The sequence below is a fragment of the Carassius carassius genome, chromosome 1, assembly GCF_963082965.1.
Source record: "Carassius carassius chromosome 1, fCarCar2.1, whole genome shotgun sequence".
In the NCBI taxonomy this organism is placed as follows: domain Eukaryota; kingdom Metazoa; phylum Chordata; class Actinopteri; order Cypriniformes; family Cyprinidae; genus Carassius; species Carassius carassius.
Window position 1 is genome coordinate 48,036,706 of NC_081755.1, and position 20,817 is coordinate 48,057,522.

The window sequence follows — 20,817 nt, forward strand, 5'->3', positions numbered from 1 at the left end:
CATGTTTAGCGTTCATGTAAACATAACATTTAGATTCACCAATCAGAATGAATTCAGTTAGATTGAAACAAAAGGTGTGCATGTAAACAATAACAATTTTTTTCATCATCTGAGGATTGACAAAAAATGCATAAATCTCTCATCTCAGGGGGATTGAGGGAGGAAAGCATGGTAATTCGAAAATACTACTGGTTTTCTACTAATACAAAGCTTAATGCTAAATCCTGAAGTATCCCTTTAATGATTGTTTGTAAAAAAAAAATCCTATAGTTTAGAGAAAAGTTTACAATTATATTAAATTTTATTGTCACAGAAACAATGCAATTGTGCAAAACAGACCAGTTTATTATATTTCCCTTGTTCAGGAGTTGTGTTGTTTATTTTTTAGGCCCCATAGCATTCATCCTGCAGTGAGAGAGGGGATAAGAGAGAGCATCCTGAGCTTCCCACGCCAACCGAACCACTACTCACGGATGAAGGGAGATGTGGAGAGGGAGTACCTGAGCCCTGATTTAAACCTGCTCCGCATGTTCCGCCTGTACAAGGAAAACAATCCAGCATCCACTGCAAAGTTCTGGCTCTATAGGGACATCTTCAAGCAGCAAAACCTCAGTTTTGGGCAGCCAAGAAGTGATACTTGTGCAAAATGTGACGCCCTGTTCTCAAAATTAGTAGCTGCTACAACAGATGGAGAAAGGTTGAAGATCGCAGCCGAGAGTGAGCTTCACCACCGGAAAGCCGAAAAAGCGTACACCCAGTTGCAGGCTGACACAGAGTGGGCCAAAACCAATGATGACTGCCATGTCATTTGTATCGACATGCAGGGGGTAGTGTTCACGCCAAACCTGACACACTCCAACGTGTACTATCAACGGCAGCTGGCCAACTACAACCTCTGTATCCAGGAGATGGGCACTGACAAACCTCCTACAATGTGCCTCTGGCATGAGGGCATCGCTCGCAGAGGTTCCATCGAGGTGGCAAGCTGTCTTTTGAAGTGGGCAGAAACATCTTTCGCTCCCCTAGTCCAGGCAAAGGAACGGAAGCTCATCATCTATAGTGACCGATGCTGTGGGCAAAACAACAACTGGCGAGTCCTAAACCTCATGGCCCTACTCGTATCTAGAGGGTACTTCAGTCAGATAGAGCAGAAGTTCATGGTGTCTGGTCACTCCTTCCTTCCCTTTGACCGTTCATGATGTGGTTGAAAGTGACAGGTAAAAAACTAAAGAACTAAAGAACTAGACTAAAACTAAACTGGTTTTCTGAGATTAACAGTGTTGGGGATATGTGCGTGAAGGAAGAATCTTTATTGAATTTCTTGTTGAATCATGATTTCAGCTACTGATCCATGGTGTGTCCACACAAAAGGGAGCCACAGCCTCTACGAGGGATGGAAGCATTGGCTGATCACCAAACAGAGGAAGAATCAACCACCTCCAGCTCCCTTGTTTTCCACCACGTATGCTCGTGCTTACGAGGACCCTCTGCCCATCAAGAAGGAGAAGCACCGTGACCTTATGAAAATGCTAGCCTACATGCCAGCGGAGGCCCAAGCATTTTATGGGTAGCCTGGTATGTGTAGGTCATGTGCAGGGAAAGGTGGGATATATTGTGTATATTGTGTGAAATGAATCATAAAAGTAGCTGTAGCTTATCTTGTATGCCTTATCTTATGTTGTATAATAGTAATATATAGGTATTTGTTTTATTTTATTTAGAACCAAAAAAAGGAAGACATATATGGTAAACTAGCATATGGAACCAGCATGGAATGAAGATGATGTATGTCTGTATTGTAAATATGTATTGTTTACCGTTATTACTGTTTATTGTTTGTATGTATTGTTTATTGTAAGTATGTACGGTTTGTTTGTACTGACGTGTATTTTCTGTACTATAAGTAGGCCTATGTATTGTTCATTGTTCGTACCGTATTGTCCGTGTTTTTGTTCTGTGATTTACGTTGGCAAAAAATAAAAGAAATTGAAAGAAATAAATGCTTAATATTTTCTTTAAGGTTCTGTTACTGTATTAAAACTAAGATAAAAGAATTAAATCTCCAGTGGTTTAAATTGATATGATTAATTGGACTTATACTGTTATTCCACATTAACTGGATATATACTGTTCTTCCACATTCCAGAAATGTAAATTACTCTAACTTTTTATTTTTAAGATTGATACTAAAAAATCCTATCTCATTAGAATTGGGAAGCTTTTGTTGTCTATCTTCAATTAAAAAAAAAAAGTAATTTAATATTCAGAGTCCAAATTAAAAAAAAATGTATTATTCAAAAATTTAAAATATGGACTTATATGGTTCTTCGTCTCAAGCCCTCAATTATGGTCAGCCTTCTTCAAAGCCCTGAACATTAATGTCAGCCTCACCTCTGGGTATCACCCTCAAGCGAACGGACAGGTAGAGAGGCTCAACCAAGAGCTAAACCGTTTCCTCAGAGCTTATTGCAACCAGAATCAGGACGATTGGTTTCGATACCTACTATGGGCAGAATACGCACAGAACTCCCTTATCAAACCATCTACCGGTCTAACTCCCTTTAAATGTGTACTGGGGTTCCAACCACCAATGTTCCCCTGGTCAGGGGAACCAACGGACGTCCCAGCAGTCGACTGGATGGCACGCAGTGAGGAGGTTTGGAATTTCATTCCGGTTAGCACTTCCTAACACATATCGTATTTCTCCTACCTTTCATGTATCCCTGCTCAAGCCCGCTGCTGGTCCCAGAGACGAGGGAGAGGGGAGGTCCCGTGCACAGGCCCCTCGACCCATCATCATAGAGGGCGAGGAGGCGTACCAAGTCCAGGAATTACTCGATTCCAGACGTCGGGGCAGAATTCTACAGTATCTGGTCGACTGGGAGGGGTACGGTCCAGAGGAACGCTCATGGGTAAACTCTGAGGACATCCTAGATCCCAATCTCATCGATGAGTTTCATCGTTTACACCCTGGAAAACCGGCCCGTCGACCCCGTGGTAGACCCCGACAATCTGTCACGGAGACGAACCCCGTGATTCCCTCTGATGGCCAGCATTATGGATCCCATGTCGTGTTCTGGATCATTACATCCTCATTATATATGGGTTGTTATTTAATATATCTCTTTTTCTTATCTCATACTCTTCTCCCAACTCTATTCTCTGAGCACCTTCTGAAACCTTACCTAACATATTTGCTTTATTTATGTCTGTTACTGCCCCTGTTTCTCCATCATTTAATGGAACTTGATTTGACTTTTTCTCTTTTCCAGCCATAGTTCTTAAAATATTCCAAATCTTGTCCAAAGGAGTATCTTTTCCTAAAGTAGAACAAAATTCTCTCCATCCTTTCCTTTTAGCATTTTCAATTCTTCTTCTTGCATTAGCTCTAGCCATTTTGTAAGTTCTCATATTACTCATACTCATGTTTTTCCTTAGTTGATTAAAAGCCTTGTTTCTTACCTTTATTACTATACTACACTCTTCTTTCTACCATGGAATACTTTTATCCCTCTGATCGCAGCTCTTTGAGGAATATATAAAGTTGCAGCTTCCATTACTAAATCTGAAAAAGATTTACAAAATGTTTAATACCGTTTCTTCCACCACCCTGTCTTTATATACTTGGCAATGTTTATTAAATGAATTCCAATCTGCTTTCTCATACCTCAATTTCCATTGTAATAAGCACGCCCTATTACTACTATTTACATTTAATTTACAAACAAATGGAAAATGGTCACTTCCAATATTATTACTTTTCATCTATCCCATTTGAAATTAAAATTAGAACTATACATGATAATGTATTGCCTGCTAATTGCCTGCTACCTTGTATATTCTCTTGTGTTTTAGCATACTAATGACCTAGGAACTTCCAGGACGTTTTGGATTAAAGGAGAACAAGGAAGCATTAAAGGATCTTTACATTGGGGTACAGACGAGTATGTATACACCTAAAAATGGTGAATCATATACTGAATGTACAGCATACAGTGGAGAACAATTGCAATTATTTCAAGCACTAAAATAATGGAGAGTAAGAAATTATCCACTTAAAGATGTTTTAAGACAAAGAACAAATTAGGCTGCAAGACTGCATTAAATAGGATTAAAAGTAGTTTTTCTTTTAAGTCTCCAACTAAGTTCGTTTTCTTTATTGATTTCATTTGCCAGCAAGAAAGATCATATTTTAAATAATCTGTAATGTAACCCCCCCCCCCCCCCCCCCCCACCGCACCGATTACTTGGTATTACCCAACCCGCTTTCTTGGGTTGGCAGGCAGCCAGAAAATGATTTTTCATTGTTGGTCGACACCAGCAAAAAAAAAAAAAAAAAAGGAAAATCCTGACCAAATGGAGGTACCCCTATTGCTAAGTTAGGTTAGCTCAGCATTTCTCAAAGTGTGGGGTGCGGGCGCGGACACTCAAAACAAAACAAAGACACATTTAAATGTAAGCCTTACTTAACCTTTTCACACGTAAGTTTAAAAGTTTATCAAGGCGACCGTTATTGATCGAAGTATCACTTTATGGTTCCTATGGAGACGCGTCACTCATTGCTTGTCACACCGCAGCCACAATAGCGCTGAATGACTGATGATCTTTTGGAACAACAAAGACATCTTATATAAAAATAAAACTTTATATTTTGATTACTGGTTTGAAAACAATATTATAGCAGTTAGCCAGCTCCTAAACAATGATGGAGTTTTATTAACATATAAAGAATTTTTGAATAAATTTAAAATACCAGTTAAACCTAAGGAATTTGCAGTTGTAATGGATGCAATCCCTCAAAAAGTTTTGTTTCTTCTTAGAACTGCATCACATGAGAAAGATTTGAATTTTGAAGAGATCAAGAGTAAAATATTTATTGGTAATACAAATGTTATACAAAATAGATTCTCAAATAATTATATTAGGAATATACTTAATAACATTGTTTATCCTCCAGCTCGCTTTTTCTGGTCTTCTGTATTTGGAGATGTTAATTGGCGTAAAGCTTGGCGAACAGTAGACAAATTTTATATTAATAATAAAGTCAAAGAGGTTTCTTTTAAAATAATGCATAGAATATATCCAGTCATTGTATACATACAAAATTTTTTTGGATTGATATGGAGTTTTTTATTAAGGAAATATTGGCCATTTCTTTGCAGTCGAGTGGATATGATGTAATAATATACTTTAGTGATCATGGAGTTGGCAAAGATGAAGCATATCTCATACAATTGTTAATTTTAATGGGGAAGTTTCATATCCATAAAATGAAGTGGTCAGGCTCCAAACCAAACTTGTCTCATTTTCTAAATGATTTCAAGCTGTATTGTAAGATTCTATGTAATTGTACAAGTAAAAAAGCTATTCGAACTTATAATATTGTAAACAGGTATGCTATTGTATAAAGTGACACCCCCCAAAATATTGATTTATTTTTATTTTTTTATGGTTGTTATTGTCCTCTGGCATGGTTTTCATATTGTTGTTCATCTTTTTTCCTTCTCATTTTAATGTTTCCCGTTGTATTGTTTTGATGTATGGCATAATAAAAAATAAAAAAAAAGACTGATGATCTGCTTTTATTTCCTTTTTTATTCAAAATTTCACAAATTTGTTAGCTATAGCAGGATTTATCTGATATTCCGATTGTCAAATATGTGCAAGTGGATGTGTTTTGTTGTTCAAACACCTTTATAACGATCTTGTTAGTTGAGCTGTAAGCGCAATTTTAGGTCTCTATCTTATTAAAATAACGTTACCTAAAAAACATATGTACATTGTTAGGAATCTACCAACTCTGGCTCAATTTGAGATTATTATTATTTTTATTTATTTATTTATTTATTTTTGTTCTTTTTGCATGGAGTTTGCAAAGTGACAAAATGAATCAAAGCAAAACTAACGTTAACGTTAGTCCTCACATGTATTTTCTCAGTTTCTGAATTTGATGCTATCAGAGGCTAAATGCTAACACATTTTTTTTTTTTATCTAGGTGCCAATACAGTGATGCAATTGATTAATTTTTAAGTTCTTGTTTTTTTTTCCCATAAGAAATTGAACTTACACAAAAAAATCTATTAAGTGGACGCTGCCACTGCTGGTCTAGTGCTTAAACACTTAATTTAACTACTGTGTCATAGTCGTGAACAGCTGCATTAACGTTAAGTAGCCTAAATCAGTGAAAGTATCAAAATTTATTTCTAATAAAAGAATGGCAAATTAGCATGTTACCTCTTACACAAGAAAATTATTCAATAAATTAATAAACATGCCGCGAGTTTAACCCCCCCAATGGTAGACCCAAAGTTACGCCCTTGCCCAGCTCCTGGGTCAAACTTAAAGGAACAGTCCGACTTTTTGGGACTTTAGCTTATTCACAGTATCCCCCAGAGTTAGATAAGTCCATACATACCTTTTTCATTTCTGTGCGTTCTGTAAGTGTTATTTGACGCACCCACCGCTAGCCTAGCTTAGCACAAAGACTGGATGTAAATGGATACTGGTAGCATAGTAATCCCAATAAGTGACAAAATAATGCAAACATTTTCCTATTTACATGTTGTGATCTGTATAGTCACAGCGTGTACAAATAACAAGGCTATATGAGACAGAGACCATTTTTAATCGTATAATTACTGGGAACTATATTCTCACTAGGCGTAGGAGCACAGGTAACGTTACTTGGGCGGAGTGGCTACTTGGGCGGAGTGATTAGCGCAGCACACGAGACGCCCTGTGGATAGTTCCGTAAACAAAACCAATGTGACTAACTAGCTAGACGTGACTTGTGATCATGGCTGACTTTGAGGAATTGTCAGACTCAGAGGAATTTTACTGTGTATCAAACCAAGATCCAGAACCATATAGTTTTGAGCCAGAATACACAGACGAGGAGTTACAAACTTTGGAAGCTGTAAGACGAAGGGAGAATCAGAATGAACACGGACTGGTGGTGTAAATGTGGAACATGCCAACCTATGCCGACAGAAACCGAGTGCCTTTGTTGTAATGAATGGGACCGGGTATTGCCATCAATGTCAAGGCTTGATGACAATCAAAATATTTGCATCACTACCACGGAAGATTTCTCTGCCCTAATACACCCGGCAGTTGTCTTTTTTTCCCCATTGTGACAAGATCAACTGGAAGAAACGCCCCATGCCGAGTGAACCTAATGGTCAGCTGTCCACCAAGTAAGTGATTTTGTTATAATGATCATTCATAGTTCAATGAAATTGTAGTATAGCCATTGCATACAGTGTGTCACAATAATAACAATAAAGGGGATACACGGAGCCCCTATTCACGTAATAGTGTCACTACTAAGGTTATATTACATTAGCATGGCACTGTTACAGTATGGCTAATGTTAGTCATCTCAAAACATAACGGAACACTTCAGCAACAGGTGATCCAATTTGTCCTGTCTTTATTATCGATGGGATGGCTGTATCCTGTAGCACACGTTTCATGGTCCGTGTGGCAACTTGCATTTTTTCAAAATAGTCGTCTACAGTAAAATGTTCAGAGCAAACGAAATACTTCGTGATGGTGTTTACAGGTGTGTTTGGATGTCGTTTATGAGCGTTTTTGGTTGGAATTCTATGAAACATCATAGTAATACCTGGTCTCCCCTGTTTATTGTCGCAGTTCTTTACAATACAGCGAACACCAATGATTGTACACTATAAATCTACTATCTAGTAATTGCTGACTCTATTACTCCAACTCTGAGCGAACTCTCTGCTCCTCACCACAGCGCATCTCGGGTGCTGCGCTAATCACTCCGCCCAAGTAACGTTACCTGTGCTCCTACGCCTAGTGAGAATATAGTTCTCAGTATTTATACGATTAAAAATGGTCTCTGTCTCATATAGCCTTGTTATTTGTACACGCTGTGACTATACAGATCACAACATGTAAATAGGAAAATGTTTGCATTATTTTGTCACTTATTGGGATTACTATGCTACCAGTATCCATTTACATCCAGTCTTTGTGCTAAGCTAGGCTAGCGATGGGTGTGTCAAATAACACTTACAGAACGCACAGAAATGAAAAAGGTATGTGTGGACTTATCTAACTCTGGGGGATACTGTGAATAAGCTAAAGTCCCAAAAAGTCGGAGTGTTCCTTTAAGAACCCAATGTTTGGGTAGTTTTTGTATAACTCAGATCCTGGGTCAGACTTAAGTGTTATTTATCGCGGGGATTTGCTTCTCTTCTGGAGAGAGCAGTTCTTAGCGCCATCGAATTTACGCATTCGTCTGTAAAATACAGGTTTGTATACATTTTATTTTATCTATAAAATCATTACTGTGCTGAATATCGTTCAATTTTATGCAGAGCAGCATACAGGCTGTGTATAGAGCTGTTTACTGTTTGTTTTTGGGCAGGTTATAAAGGCAATCACAGTATATTTCGGCTATGACTGAAACGCAGGCGTGAGCAGTTCCCTGCCAAACACGACTCTAGCTCGGGCACGAGAACCAGTGCGCCACAGCGCAGTTACGGTAGAAACAGAACAACAGAGACTGTTGAACTCAAGAACCCACCCACTTCCTTGCAACGAGTCTCCGACTGGGAGTTGAGAGTTGACCTGAAGAGGAAGCTTGTCTTCCCATAGGATATGGCAGCGACCTCCCTCCGACCAGATATGGTCCTGTTATCCAGGAGCACGAAAACCATCATAGTTGCTGAGCTCACGAAGCCTTGGGAAGAGAGGCTTGCCACGTCCTACCAACTGAAAAAACCTAAGTACCAGGACCTGGTCAACGAAGCTGTTGTAAAGGGGTGGCATGCAGCCAGCTACATATTGAAGTCGGCTGCCACGGGTTCCCAGCAAAATCGGTGCGCTACTTCGTCCAGGGGGTGGGCCTGGAATCTAAACAGCTGAAGAAAGCCACCAGGGATATAGCTCCAGCAGTTTTGAGTCTAGCTCAAGATGGCGGTGGCTGAAGAGAGCCCACAGTTGGAACCCTTCTGCAGGTGAAGGCTAGTCAGTCTTCGCTGCCCCTCTCAGGCAAGGTGTTCAGGTTAAGGGAGGAAAGACCTGAGACCCTGAGATTCCTGCTGATGATGCGGAAGGGTTCTAACAACGTGGATGCTCCAAGGAATACCATCTCGGAAGAAGATCTACATCACCATAGTTAGTGTATTTCCTACAGTTGCAGCTTGTGGCAAAGAATCTCTGATGTTTACTTCACCTTTGGGGTAAAAAGAGCACCCCTGCTGTTGGGGCCAAAGGCACAGTAATTTACATGATAATTAATAGAAGGCTGACTTTTCCATTTGTTGACATTACAAGGTTAGATTCAGATGGTAAATATCATATATTATGTTGGGTATTCATATTAGAGATAATCACCAAGTTTAGAATGAAACCATCACATTTACAGTAAAAACATTAATCATACCATATAATAAAGTATCATTTGTTGCTACTACTGTAAATCTATATTCAATTATTATAGGATGTCCTTCAATGCTTTCAGAATCTTTACTTTTTAAAATGATTTTGTTTCTGTTTTTAAAAAAATATATTTTTAACATTAACATAGGCCTATTTTAATGACAGTATATTATTGAACAAAAATTTATTCTTTTATTTTTCAAAATAAGCAGAAAATAGTAAAAATTTTGCTAAAGCAATTGTTTTGAACAAGTATTAACTTAGACATTATAAAACAACAACAACAACAACAACAATATTTTAGCTGAAGTATTTGTATCAATTCGTGTGCCATTTACTCCATGCTGGTGAGCCTTTTACCCCATGTGTGGGGTAAAAGGCCCCACTTGCCACCTCATAGATTTATACAATTTTTATATATAGAAAATGTATATATATAGAAGTCAAGGAAAAATTATTTTTTTATTAAGAGATATTTTGCTTACTGTAGAGGGTGAGTCATTTCCTAGTGTCATTCATGGAAATTACCATCTGTCCTCAAAAAGGTGTAAACGATCACGTCTGGGACTTGATCAATGCAAATTCCAATTGTCACTTCCTGTCTCCATTTTGGAGGATGTTTGTCTTGGTCTGAGGTACTTAAGTGAAAGTTGCAAGAAGATCAAGGCACTTCTGCAAGCAAGAATGAGCCCACAGTATGGAATGTGTCCACACACTCCATGTTATGTATTTTCCTAAAGTCAGGTGTGCATTTTTACTCTTAGATTCATCTTTGACAATTTGATGTCTTGTATTGATTTGATCTGATATCTCTGAATTTGCCATGTAATCGGCATACTACATATTTACCTGACTGGTTGTTACATTGTAACATTTGAATTTATTCTTATTTACTCTGAGATTATTGATTGTAGTTAATTAAGTCTATAACACTGCAAATCTATGCTCAGGTTATTAATGGACTTAAATCATTTTTTATGATGTTTTAGATCTAACACGTTGGCATTAGTTATGTATACTTAGACTGTAGACTGTTTATCCGTTTAGAGCAACAGTGTATTGTTGACCAACCTAAATTCAAGTCAGCTTCAACCTCTGATTACTAAAATATTATTCTAATTAAGTGTATGTGAGAAATCACGGCACGATTATATAAAGTTACCATTAGAGGAAGTTAAGTTGGTCAACTTGTTTCTATATGGTCATAAGTTAGATAGAGTCTTACCTTAATTAATTGTGTACAAATCTATGGGAAATAAATAATGTATTCTAGAAGGAGCAAAGTATGGCACAGGGTGTCTGGAATATTAGTCAGTCGCCTTTGTCTAATGACCAAAACTGACAAATTTGTGAGAAGGAGATATATATATATCAGCCAGTATGAGACTCAAAGTGTTATAATAATTGGCATTCTAACCTAAATTTTAGATTATAATTTAATAAATTTAAAATAAATGTTATAAATTTAATAACTTTGTGCACAGAAAAGACAAACAAACAAGAAACCTTAAGGCACCACAGGATACCTTTGCTGGGCCAATTGGGTGGACTCTACAGCATTTTTATTAAATGTCCCATTGCTTTATATTTCTAACTGCAAGGCACTTTTGTATTTTTGAAAAAACTTAACTTTGATTAATCTCACCTATAAAAATACAAAACAAAAAACTTGCTGTTTAAAAGAACAAATCTTTAAAATACAGCACAACAACAAATTTGTTTTGTTAAAGGGGTTATATGATGCTTCTAAAAAGAACATAAGTGTGTGTATTTTATGCAATGCAATGTGTTTATGTGGTTTAAGGTTCAAAAAACACCTTATTTTCCACATAATGTACATTATTGTTTTTCCTCTATGCCTCGCCTTTCTGAAACGCATTGATTTTTACAAAGCTCATCAATCTGAAAAGCATGGTGTACGCTGATTGGCCAGGTATCCAGTGCGTTGTGATTGGCTGAATGCCTCAAGCGTGTGACGGAAAGGTTATGCCCCTTACCATGGCAGTGATGTCCACAACTCGCAGGGCACTTACGGTCGAATCGAACAAATGTCGTACGTGATAAGAGGACTAGGATTGGGAAATGCTGCAGCCTTACCATACTGTGATGCCGTGTCCCGGCGTGACAAGAAAAAAAACAATAAAACCCATTTTAAACAAGGCATTTGTTGCATCCAGTGGGGACATAATTACAGAATATAATGACTTGTACTGTGTTTTTTATGCATTGCGTAAACATAAAACCATGTCTGCATTTGTGATCGGAGAAACAACAAACACTACTCTACACTGCTCAAAACTCGCATTTGAATTGTCAGTGGCAAATTCTTTAAATATGTAAACATACTTCATACTTACAGGCCGTGAGTCAGAAGCGCCAGACTTTCCTTGCAAAGTTGTAAGTGGCCCAAATTATAGAAACAGACAGTGGCATTGTAGGCTACTCTCCCAGGAAACAGTTCTCGTCCTCTGAAAAATGCACCGCACATATCTGAATATTTGGGTTGAACGGTTCTGGAACAGTGTTGTAAATACACCTTAACCACTGATTTCCTCATGTCCTCTTCTGGGAGGCCAAACTAAGTAGCTTCACTTTCACAACGAAACACAGTATCTCCACAACATGGCAGTGGCAATGGTGAGAATCAAAGTCATGCCTTTTTTCTTTGAGTGAACATTTGGGCAGCATTATGCAAATCTTCCCACATTGGATGTAGACATGTGGAAGCATGTTAGAATGAGTCGTTTTAGGAGGGCATGGACAATTCTTAACTTTTATAAAGAATATCTCTTTGGATTTGAGACTTTAGTCTTTGCAACTTTACAGATCTGCTTTATGCACCAAGAGCTTGTAACACTCCAAAGAGAAAGGAAAAAATTTAAATCGCATCATATGACCCCTTAAATGTTTCATAAAAATCTTCAGTACATTTGACTAAATTTCAAATATAGAACATTCTAATGAATCACACTTGTGCTCCAGTGTACTATTAGTTTTATGTGAGGTGCTGATGAGTTTAGAGACTCACTAGTGAATGTAACAGAAACTAATATTTGAATGTATCTGTGGACAATCTGAGTCTCATTTTTATCTGCTCCATTAGATGTATTGTTCCAAACTCTCAATAGCGTCCTGTTTTGTGTATTTTCTCCATTCATATGGTATCTTACCATGATCATGAAATGTTTTATTGTACTATTTTTCTAGATCTTACTGAAATCTGCACACAAACCACTTCCAGTAGGGCAGTTCAGAGAGGTCAGGGGTGATGCTCCAATCTGCATAAACTCCTCCTGCTCTTCTGTATTCTCTATATGGAAACCCTACATCTGATGTATAAAAATACTGGTGACTTGCCACTAGACCTGTGCAAATATCAGCACAGAGATTCTTTGTTTGAGAGAAATGCTGTCCATTAATTCCATTCACTCTGTGGAGAGGAACACTGTGATCTCCATCATGGTTTTCTATGGTGTTGGTGCAGGTGGCTCTACAGAAAGGACATTGAACCCAACAGCACCGACAGAAGTGATCACTCAGAAGCTCATCTGGTCTGAACTTATGGTCCAGCTTTAGTGTAAATATCTTTCTGTTGAATCTCCTGCTGATGTGAGTCATTATAGCAGGAAGTTCTTCTCTTATCACATTTTCTAGGAGGTTGAAATTATCAGCACTTCTAGCTGTAACTCCATGGAGGACTTTTTCAGAGAAGATCAGCTCATCTGAGAGCTGCTGTGTGAAACTCTTCAACCACAAATCAACATCTCCTCTCTTCTCTTGAACATGTTCAGTAGATTGATGAGCTGCTTCCAAGATCTTCTGCTGCAGGAGTTCAATGTTCTCCTTCATCTTGGGTAAAACACTGACACTGAACTGATCAGTGATGTACTGACTGACTTTATCTCTGATGAAACTCTTTAAGTGATCTCTGGGATTATGAATGTAGTTCATGTATTTGTCAAAGTCCTCCTCTTCTGCCAGTGTCTTCAGGACGTGTTTCTCCAGTTTCGATCTGTTTCCATTCAGTGCTTCACAGTTTGATCTCATTTCATATGACAGATCTTTAGCAGTATTCATGTAGACACTCTGCTCAATGGGCTGTTTCAGTTTCTGACAGATGATTTCACCAAAAATAGCAGCTGATGTTGCTCCTTGACAGTATTTCTGGAAAATACTATAGTACTCCTCTCTCTTCTTCTCGACATATATTACAGGATCATTGGCTTCCCTGAACAGTCTGTGTTGGTGAGTGATCTTCTTGTTTGCTCTTTTAAAGATGGAATACACTAAATCCATGAAGAATGTTTTCTTGAACACATATTTCACTGGTCCTTCCTCGTGTTTTGTTACTTTTGCCCTTATGTGACCTGAGAGTTGTTGAATGCAGCTGATGTTATAGCCCATCTTTGAAATGTTAAATGACATAATAAATCTGTCTGTCTGATGGGCAACATCTGTGACTAAAGATCTTATTTGGGATTCATCTTCTGTAGAGAGAGCATTTCCAGCTCCTGTTAATCCACTGGATATGTTTACTTTTACATAACTTGAATAACTGGGTACAGTGAAAATATTCTTGTTCACTCTCCAGTGACCTACATGAGCAATTTGATAGATGTTACTGAAGATCTTTCTCACATCTCTCATTATGTCAATGTCTTTGATTACAGGAGTTTCTCTGATGATCTTCTTCACACTCTTATCCCAAAACAAATCAAACTCTTTCTTCAGTGTTTCTTCCTCCTTTGCTTTATCTTTTTCTTTGAGTTTTAAGGCAAGTTCTTTGCTCTTTTCATAGAGAGTGTTTTCATGATGTGTCCTCTGAACATCAATCTTTTTCTTCAGGTCTCGCTGCTGAAGAATCTCATTTAATTTCCTCTGTGTTTCTCTCAAAATGTTCTCTTGAACATCTCTAATTTTGATTTCAAAAGATGTTTTCCACTGAATCAGTATTTCAGCATCAGTGTCTTTTTCAAAGAAATTAGACATTGATTTCTCCACTTCTTCGCTTGCCTCCTTCAGTTCTTTTTGAAGATCAGTTTCCTTAACCTCATGAATTGTTTTATTTTCTATATTGTTGTGTAGTTTGTTTTCAGTTTCCATCATGGCACTGCGAAGACTCCAGGACCACTTGCTGTATTCGTTCTCCACTTTCCTGAGTGCTGTGACCTTTTGGAATTGAAATCAACACAAATCATTCAATAAACTTAATTTTCTGAGGTTAGCAAGTTTTGGTGGGATATAATTTGTAAATATTTTTTTTTTGTACTAACAGAACAAATATACGGTGGTCAAAAGATCTCAACTTCAGAAAACACATGCAAATAGAAAAAGCACCAGCAAATCATGAAAACATCTTCATCAGATTGATAGCAGGTGCTGCAAATGCTCACAATGAAAAAACAAAAACAAAGAAACACACTGCAAATGCTCACAACACAACCACATAAAGCATTTTATTTGCAGTGCATTTCTTTATTTGTGTTGTGAACATTTGCAGCGCATGTGTTGTCAAATTAATGAAGTTGTTTTCTTAATTTGCGGGTGTTTTTCTTGGTTTAGCTCTCTCAGCCACCATACAAACATGAAGAAGCAAGTGACATAAAACCTCACCTGTATTGAATCATCAGTTTCAGAGCAGATCTTCTTTTCTTTACTCCTTAGTTTTTGATACTCTTCATCGGGAATCTGTTTCCCCTTCTCACTCCTTTTATCACCATTCTCTTCTCTTCTCTTTCTGTCTTTGTCATGATTCTGTCTTTCTTTCTCAATCATTATCTTCATTTTCTCTTTCTCTAGTTTGTCTATCAGTTCTTCTCTTTCTCTGACTCTGTCCATCAAGAACTTCATCTCTTGTTCTTGTTTTTCTCTTTCCATCTGTCTGAACATCTTACATGAGTAGAAACTCCCTCCGCTTGCTTTCACCATGTTGTCTATCTTCTGCAGTAGATCAGTCACCTGTGTTCGGTCTTCAGTCTGATTATTATTGAACACATGGTATCTGTTTCCACACGCTTCAATCAGCATCATAAGAGGAGATCCAGGTTTCCTCAAAAACTGTTCAATGGTTTTCTTCTTCAGATCCTCTCCTCTGGTGAAGAGGACCATAGTGTACATTAATGAGTTTTTACCGAATGTCTCTTGGATAATCTTCACTGATGTTGCCTCTTCTTGAGTGAATCGCTGTCCTAAACTGAGCACAATGATGAAGACATGTGGTCCAGGCAGGATCATGGAGATGCAGTTGGTGATTTCTCTCTGGATCTCTTCAGTAGTAAGTTCAGTATCAAACAGTCCTGGAGTGTCGATCACAGTAACGTGTCGGCCATCGATTTCAGATGTTTTTCTCTGACTCTCTTTAGTAATTGACTCATGAGATGCTTCTGCTAGAAATGCCTCTCTTCCTAAGATGGTGTTTCCGGTTGCACTTTTCCCGACTCCAGTTTTTCCCAGAAGCACAATCCTTAGAGCTTCTTGATCCTCTGTCAAACCTGTAAAAAAGGAAATGCATAAGTCTTAAAACCTATTTATACAAGTTAAAAAATCCACTTGTCCTGGACAAATGTTAAAGGGATAGTTCACCAAAAAACTGCTTGTGTTAGTCTGAAAGAAGAAAGGCATATACATTACGCCAAGGATGCTAGTGATTTATGGGATAATTTTAGTTTTTGGGTAAATTGATCATTTAATGGTGAGGCTTTCTGAGAATCAGTTGGAATTAGGAATAGGTTCACTGTAATTAGCAAAAAACCTTGATTAAATAGATTAAGTGTGTTGAAACTAAACTTTAATCACATAAACTCTGGGGACCCACCGGTGGGTCCAATATTGCATATGCCTAATTCTCAAAAAATCAAAATAACAGCTGAAGTGGTTAAAGCAAGGTAGACCTCCAGCAGCAGTACTGTCTTTTGTTTTACTTGTGTAAACCAGAGAAGTTTAAAAGAATGTTGAAATCTAAGGGTGAAACTATAATATTGTGCTCAGCTCTGTCATACTGTATATTGTGTGCATGGTCGCAGCTTTTGTAACTATTGAAGATTTTGACTAAATATTTGTTAATTATGTTTTCAACTCAAAAATAAATATGTACATAATGTAGTTATTTTAATACATCACATTTTTTTGTAAATAAGTTAAATAAAATCAAACTTACTAATGGCTTCCTCAATCTCATTTGTGTAAGAAGTTGTCGCTTGGCAAATCTGTTTTGGCGGATAATAACCTACGTTAAATACTGCTTAAATGTTGCATGTTTACAACATACAAAAAATGCAGAGGACCTAACTGAATCTGGACCTAACCAAAATAAAGTTAGATGAGGATGCCGATGCTTGATGACTCCAGACCCGGATAGACTCATAAAGGTAATATACAGGACACTCCGTTGTAGCAGGTCAGTGTTTGTCAGGAAAAGGACCATTTACATCCAAAGGTAATTTAATGTACACAGCACAAAACCTAGAAATAGATTTTAGAATATATAAACTGCTTAATTTGCTATCTTTAGTAATATTTATTAAATATTAAATGTTTGTATGCCTGCTTTTGTGCATTTAACTTGAATCATGTCCCATAGATATCTGTTTTAAAGCAGTGGGTAATCTATCACTCCTTGATTTGCTTTATAAAAGTTTACTTTGCGAATCTGTTGACAAACATGTTTATATTGCATTATTTTCAAAATTTTTTTACTAGCGCAGCAAAAATAGACAGCACAGCCTTTACAGGTAATTCACATGCAATGTATCTAGTTGCCATGGCGACCTCACATGCTTGCTGCTGCTCTATGTAATCATAGTAAAAACACTTAAATGGTACAGTGAGTGCGACTTTGTACATTTAAAATAGAAATGATAAAATGTATTTATTAGTTTGTCTGACCAAATCGACTGGTTTGCCCCAAGCCACTGAGACCAAGAGTTGTTAAAGGGACAGTCTAGCCTACAAAATTGTTGCCTAGCCTAGTGACTGTGCGCAAAGAATTTTGATATAGCCTGGGCTGAGAAGGATTCAATCATTCTATACTTCCTGGCTCGGGAAATGAAGAATGGTTTTCGAGGCTTTATTTGAAGGAGCCTAAGGAATGAGATTGGCCTTCAATTGCAGCCTTTGAAGGATGTAGCCCCTGAATTTGGGCACAGCTGTTGATTTTCTGATCATTACCTTGAGACTGAATGTGTGTTTGTAGTGAGTGAAGTTTCTTCAACATCTCCTCAAGTTTTTTCATCTGTGCTTCCCAAAATGTCTCTGTAAAGAAAAGCTCTCCTCTATTTTCTTCCAGCATCTGCTCAATTTTCTCCATCAGTGTGGACACTTGTGTTTTGGGACCAAAGAAATTATGTCGTCCTCCAAAACTCTCAATGACAGACTTTGTTTCTCCATTGAGTTCTGCTGTCTGATGCTCTGAATTCTGCATTATGAGGATCATGATGTGTTTGTTGATTCTTGAGCTGAACATCTTCTTGATCTCCTCCATTTCTGCTTTGTCTTCATTATTGAGTGGAGCATCAGGAATAATGAGGAGGAAAACATTAACTCCAGGATGACAGAGAGACACAGAGCGGAGAGTCTGATGCATCACTTCCTCCTCTGAGAGCTGATTGAGAGCTGGAAGCTCCACCAGACTGATCTGACGACCATGAATCTTCACATCTGATCTTCTGTCTGTCTGTTGCAGGATCTGCTCTGATAAGGTGGATTTTAATGTCCCGTCACTCCCGCACACAACCAGATTCAGCTTTACACCCTCTGAAACTAATAAAAGAAAATTAAAACCTTTTATTATAGTTCCTATATCACAAAATATAGCATCATAACATTGTCACACTCACATCTTTCTGTGGGCTGTTGAATCAATACGAAATTCTGTGAACCTTCACAATCAAGGTGCTGTCCGTCATTCACTTTCACAATGTCCTCAAACATCTGCAGAAGATCTTGAGGAGAGCTGCTTCTCTGAAGACTGAAGTGTCTGTTTGCACATTTCTGAATGATTTTCTGTAGGATGTCATTGGTGTTAGTTGGTTATTGTGTTGTGAGCACAATGGTGTGTTGATAAACGCGCTCGGAGAAAGAGTCCAGCACCTTCTCCACACACTCTTGATCTTCTGTTGAACACTGCTCATGTTTGAGGAGCAGAACGATCACATGAGGTCCTGGATCAGACAGATTCACACACTCTCTCACTGTCTGTGTGATCTGATGATCTGAGATGTTTGTCTGGAGCAGCTGAGGACTGTTGATGATGATCACATGTCTGTCCTTCAATCTTCCTCCGACTCTCTCCACAACATCTGGAGGAGCTTCACTGTCAAATGCTGATCGTCCTAATAAGTTTCCCACTCGACTGTTTTCTGACACGCTCTTCCCCAGCAGAACAATCCTCAGATCACTCACTGAAACACACAACACATTTAAAACATTCCTCACTTTTGTACCAGATGATAATTGTGTAATACATTTACAGCTTAAAAGGGAAATGTATATAAATAATTACAATTAATTATGATCAGTTACAATTATTTATTTGAGCTGCCAGTAGTAACTGTAGCAGAATTCAATTGCCATCAACTAATCTGTTTGTTCAGCGAACATTTAGCATAATTTCATATCAACTCCAAGAAAGGATATTTTCGTGGCCATAGAAAATACTTTCATACAGTATTAATGCATTAGATCATGTAGCAACATTGGAATCATAAAAGGACATTGATTTGTAAAGCAGAATCAGAAACATATGTAATTTGTGCAAAAGAGTTTTATTAACTAAACACTAACGAAAACTACAAACAAACAAACAAACATACAATCACTCATACAGAGGAAAGGGCAAATAAGATTTGATGGATGATACCATCAGGAAAACTAGAGAATGAAGCTATGAAAAGAGTCAGTTAACACCTGAGTAAAACCATCAGCGCCGTTTATAACGGGGTCTATAGCTTATACTAAACCTCTGTTTCGTTTAGTTAATATTATGATAATTGCATTGCCTTGGCCTGGAACGAGCATCTGGGTGCAAAGTCTTGATGGTTTGGAGGTTTGGTGGTGTAGGAGTCGCGACCACATTCTTCCGGTATTGAAGAGTCATTAATTCCAAAGAGCTGGGTGCAGATTTCCTCCTCCGATAGACAGCATCAGAAAAGCGGATTTGATTCCAGTGCCGGTGGCATGTCGTCTCTGTCAGGGCAGGGTTTCTAGCCCTTTGAGCCCCTCCGGCTCATTTTCGCACTGAACAGCAGCAGAAGAGGCATAAGGAGGGGTGGGAATGCACAGGAAGGTTTGCACCAGCACGCATTGGCAGGAAGTGGCTAATAGCCTTCAACTGTTTTAGTGTAACTGGTTACAGTGTAACCATGTATCCATGAACGTCTCTACCGCTGCTCCAAAGAGACCTTGGGGTTTCACGGGAGTGTCCAGAAGGGGCCTTTAACTCAGTCAGAGGAAGCCACAGGTGACGATCTAGCACCACAAGATTGGGGGGGGGGGGGTAAGTTTAAAATACCCCACATCTCATCGTGCACCTTGGGTAAAAATGGGCCGGGTCTCCATGGGGTATCCTTTCGGCCGCGATCTGACTGGAGGTAAGACTTGTCCAGATGGCTTTTGGCCGGCTCGGCAGGAGGCACCCACTCCAAACCGAGCTCATCAACTGCCTTGGACAGGCCGATAAGGAGCTCGACATCACTATGATGGAGGTCCCCCATATTGCTGATGATGGCATCATCCTCATCTTCAGCGCCCTCCATGAGCGATAGGGGAAGGGTGGCGAACAGCGGCCATCAGAGAGTTCAATTGGCTTTACGTAGGAAGGCAATCGCTAGTCATCCTTGTTTCTGAAGCTCACCAGAACACAGCAGGGGAAGACCAGGCATGTCCGCTGCAGCGTGTAGATCACGGTGAGTAGTTGGCCAGTTTCACTGGCGTGATTCAAGAAGGCTTCAGTAGTATTTGAAGGAAAGGGTAATTCCCATAGCAATGTAGAGTGACCGAATTCGAGAGGGAACTGCAATGAGTGCAATTTACATGTTTGCATACATTTTTTTTTTAGTGTTGATTATTATAGTAAAAAATAAATAGTAATTACATTTAAGTTTGGACTCTATATAATATATGAGGTATATTTTAAAGAACGATTTAAATTCTAATTGCATTTATTTAAAGAAAGAGAAATTGTTCCGTAAAACATCGTTTATTAATAAAAAAAGTTAGTACTTTTTCCTCCTGTTGTACCGAAACCATACCGAACCGTGATGTCAAAACTGAGGTATGTACTGAACACACACACACACACACACACACACACACACACACATATATATATATATATATATATATATATATATATATATATATACAGTACAGACCAAAAGTTTGGTCACACCTTCTCATTCAAAGAG

The 20,817-nt window shown here is 38.3% G+C and overlaps 1 pseudogene; it reads right to left on the reverse strand.

Moving 5' to 3' along the window:
- Nucleotides 1-12,625: 12,625 nt before the first annotated feature.
- On the reverse strand, nucleotides 12,626-20,166 carry LOC132142538 (uncharacterized; annotated as a pseudogene).
- Between the last annotated feature and the right edge of the window lie 651 nt (nucleotides 20,167-20,817).